Source organism: Argentina silus (assembly GCF_951799395.1).
Source record: "Argentina silus genome assembly, chromosome: 3".
In the NCBI taxonomy this organism is placed as follows: domain Eukaryota; kingdom Metazoa; phylum Chordata; class Actinopteri; order Argentiniformes; family Argentinidae; genus Argentina; species Argentina silus.
The window spans coordinates 17,721,282-17,726,239 of record NC_139657.1 but is presented as its reverse complement, the minus strand read 5'-3'; positions in this window follow the sequence as shown (position 1 = coordinate 17,726,239).

Genomic DNA, 4,958 nt, shown 5'->3' with positions numbered 1-4,958 from the left:
GAGTGACTACACAGGAAGTTAATCATAAGAGCATCATCTGCGTCGAACACATGCGCAAAAACAACAACACGTAATGTATAAACAGCTGCTCTCACAGTTTTGATTGGGCAAGAAAATCACTCAATACAGTTGTTAAAGTGTATTGGGTTTGTCTCAAATCACCAGAGGAAATGTTTGTTGTTGAATCAATACAGTAATATCACACAAAGGCAGAAACTAAGCCGATGCATACTGTAGGTTACCCACACCACCACAATTTCCCTGAGCATTGTGCATGCAAATGTACCCATTCAAGGCTTTGAATCACAGGCAAACTTCTACCAGAAAGACAAGGAAACTCACACAAATCTCTCAATGTATGGACTTCTTGGTCACCAGGGTGTTATTTTATTGTATTGTGGAATAAATTCATTGTTCACCACTTCACCTACTCTACTGGATCTGCTGATACAAATCCTGGAGGATTGCAGTAGTTAAATATGAGATTTAGTTACTAATCATTTGCAATGCACACATGTTATAACACATGTTTGGCACTTTAATGCTGAAGAGCTATATCACACTCCTTCAGCTAATGCCTGCTGGCACACTGTACTGTAAAACACTTCCTCATTCTATTTTCTGTCTTTGGAGCTCACTGGGCTGTTGAGGGTTCTAGAATGTCATCATTATGTCTTTCATGTGGGTCCTTGGTTTAATCTTGAAAGTTATGACTGTAATCCACTGACCAAAGTCTTGTTATAATCATAGTGTTCACATGTAGACACCACATGTAGCTACTAAATACAGTACAATGATACATTCAAACTTCACTTGAAGAAACACCCAGAGAGAATTCTTACAGGGCATTTTGCTCTTCTATCTCATATAATATCTAGACAGTATCTGTACAGTAATATAATGTATATTCCCTTCAGTGGTCAATACTGTGAATAAATCTCCCCCTATAGAAGCGTGAAGATGTATATCTCATATCTCCACTCTAAAATTACATTGACTGGTGGTGGGTTATTAAGAACGTAATTAAACAAACCAACCTCACTGATGCTATAGATGCTGAGATGGAGGTGACCTTTTTGTGTGACCTTTGTCTACGAACTGTGTTTCATGTCTTATTACTCTGACTGCATCTAGAGCAGGATCAAGTAATGAATAACTATTTTATTGGAGTCATTGATCCATGCAGAGGAGAGAGAGTTATAGTTTAATTAAATGTGGCGTAGTATCCAGCAGGAAAGAGAGACTAACTGGACATATTGGGAGTGAGTGAGTGAGTGTGAGAGAGACAGAGAACAAAACAGAGAAGGAACATTGGTAGCCTAATGGTCTATGATCTAGATGGAGGACTAGTTTCTGTGCAGGGCTGTAATGTGACAATGACATGTCAGACTCACAGTGGCTTCTTGGAAGGTTAGTCTGTGAATCAGATCAGTTCAACTTCTTTCCACCTATACTACTGTACTTCCCTCTTGTGTGTCTTACTTTGACTGAGCAGCCCTTTGGAACAGGAAGTTAACAGTATAATATCATTTATACTTCCTGGAGAACTTTAGGGCTCAGATGAGGGCTTGTCCCTCACCCAAAATACACACTCACCAAACACTTTATTAGGAACACTATACTAATACTGGGTAGGGCCTCCCTTTGCTCTCAAAACAGCCTCAATTCTTTGTGGCATTGATTCCACAAGATTTTGGAAACATTCCTTTTAGATTCCTTTCTGGTCCATGATGACATGATTGCATCACACAATTCCTGCAGATTTTTCAGGTGCACTTTCAAGCTGTTCTACCACATCCCAAAGGTGTTCTATTGGATTCAGATCCGGTGACTGGGAAGGCCACTAAAGAACACTGAACTCATTGTCATGTTCATGTAACCAGTTTGAGACGACTTTTGCTTTGTGACATGGTGCATTATCATGCTGGAAGTAGCCATTAGAAGATGGGTAAATTGTGGCCATGAAGGGATGCACATGGTCAGCAACAATATTCCAATAGGCTGTGGCATTCAAGCGATGATTGATTGGTATTAATGGGCCCAAAGTGTGCCAAGAAAACATTCCCCACACCATTACACCACGTCCACCATGAGAAGGTGTACAGGTGCTCCTAATAATGTGTCCAGTGACTGTATATTGGCCCTGTCCAGAAGCAACCCCTAGTCCCTACACCCCTAGTCCCTACACCCCTAGCCCCTAAATCTGAAAGAATTGGATAGGTATAAGCAGAGAGGAGGGGAGAGGAGAGGAGAGGAGAGGAGTGGAGAGGAGTGGAGAGGCGAGTTGGATCTCCATTTGGACAGGACAGGCCAGTGACCTGAGTGCACCCATAGTCCGAGCCAGTCAGTGCACTGAGACAGATAGATGCATCAATTTGGATGGAGTGGATGGAGAGTAGATGGAGTGGTGCTCAGCTCGTTAGGCCTTGACAATGGCTGCTCTGTGCCAACGCTGGAGTGCCACACAGGAGCATTCAGAAGTGACCCATTCACACTCACATTCCCTCTCCTATTCACATGGACTCAAAGGGCCCCCCTCGCTCGCCCCAATTTCTCCCTTACCCAAACTCCCCAACACCCCCTTCCCCCCACCAAAATAACCCCATAGGTCCCCACCAACCCTATTCTCTGTTCCCAGCCCAACCACCCCCTCCGTGTTCCCCTCCCCCTCCAGTTCTCTCTAGGAGACGTGATGGATGAAAGTGATGAGCTCATCGCCACAGCGAGGGGTTGTTTAAATATCCCTTCAACAGACAATCCAGCAGGACTAATCACTGGGGCTCTACAAGTTGGGGATATTTGGATAAGTGACAAACTGGGAGTCATTTTGTTTCAATTGAGAAACATTGAAAATGTAAAATGCATTGAATAATAATGCATAAGAATGAATGCTAGAACAGGCCTCACAGTCTCATTAAGTCCCATTGTTTGTATAAAATCTGCTCTGGTTTGAATTATATTTTATGTTCATTTTGCCAATGTAAACAGATGAACAACAGAAAAAGTCCTCCTTTCAGAGAGAAAAAAAACATGCTGGGACAAGATGGATTGCACAACACACAGAGAGACACTCACACACAAACAATCGCACACACACACACACACACACACACACACAGCACATAACTGCAGCAATGTGTGGGATATGAAATATGCTGGATATGGGAGGTCTCTGGAATGCAGGAAGGATCTGAGTGGTAGAGAATCACTGGCAGGAACTGCCTTGTGAATCCTAGTGTGAACAAAATCACAAATCTCTCTCTCTCTCTCTCTCTCTCTCTCGCTCTCTCTCTCTCTCTCTCTCTCTCTCTCTCTCTCTCTCTCTCTCTCTCTCTATATATATATATATATATATATATATATATATATATATATACACACATATGTACTTACTTTCTTTCTCTCACTCTGTCTCTCTCAATCACACATAGCAGGAGACAAGCTGTTTTTACCTTTGGCCTAGCTCTGGAGCTGTGAGGACATGCACACCTTAACAAGTACTGTAAACAGGCAGGCAGATAAGTCAGTGAGTGTATCTGTGCTGTGTCTGTGCTGTGAGAGTGCTGTGGGAGTAAGTGTTTGTCTGAGTGGTTCTGAGTCTGTTAGCCTATGTGTCCCCATGAGTGTCTGTTAGCATGTTTGTCTATGAGTGTGTATGCTAGCCTGTGAGTGTGTCTGTTAGCATGTTTGTCTATGAGTGTGTATGCTAGCCTGTGAGTGTGTCTGTTAGCATGTTTGTCTATAAGTGTGTATGCTAGCCTGTGAGTGTGTCTGTTAGCATGTTTGTCTATGAGTGTGTTTGTACCTGTGAGCCTCTTAGTTTATGTCCCTGTGAATTAGCCTGTTAACCTGTGAGAGTCTCCAGGTAAATGATCTGAGAGAGTCAGAGAGCAGTCCACCGCTGTGACAAGGACACAAATCAAACCCCCAAAGTCATTAATCTCATTAATATGGTCCCCTAAGACACCAGTGAACACCTGTCCCAACCATCCTCCACCACACAGCTCCTACTGAGCTTGGTCACACACACACACACACACACACACACACACACACACACACAAACACACACACACACACACACACACACACACACACACACACACACACACACACAAAGTGCCCCTCAAAGTACACAAACAAACAGTGTGAATTCATTCAAATCACACTCAAGCCCTGACTCAGTTTGAAATCTATCCTTTACTATTCTCTACCACCCACTCAATACAAAACTAGTTCAGAGTCATAAAAGCAGGCTGCAAGAGGCTTAAAGATTATAGATTAAGTCGTTAGAGAGACCAGTAAACATCTGTTGAACAAAACTACCGGCAGAGAGAGAGAGGGGGAGAGGGGGGAAGGGGGGAAGGGATGGGGGAGGTGAGGTAAAATAGAGGAGGGGAGAAAAATGTTAGTCGACAGAGGGATTGAGGGAGTGGGGAGGAGGGGAGTGGATCTTACTGACAAGCTTTAGAACTGAACAGCACGCTCTAAGGCTGTGATTGGTTGAGTTTGACAGTAGTGGTGACCATGACAACATATGGGAGTCCCCTAAGCTCCTGGAGACAGTTACCATGGCCGCATTTCATTCCAGAGAGTTTTTCCCTTCCCTCTGCCCTCGTTCACTCCCCTTCACAAACCTCAGACTACTGAGCATGTGTAAGCTATAGTAGATCCACCCATTTTTTTCAAAAGTTTCTTACACCTATCCAGTCCAGACATGTGAAGGGTTAGGGTTAGGGTTAGGGTTAGGGTTATTTTGGAAGGGAGCTACTTTCTGGAATGAAACACGGCCCATGTTTGCACTAAAGAGGAGCGGTGCCACATTCTCCCATTACCTCACTAGCGCAGTGAGAGACCCACATCCACCAAACTAATTTACCTTCATTCTCACATCCACACACACCACCTTTTTACCATGTCAATGAAATCTTTGAACACAAACAAAGAGACAATGCAGC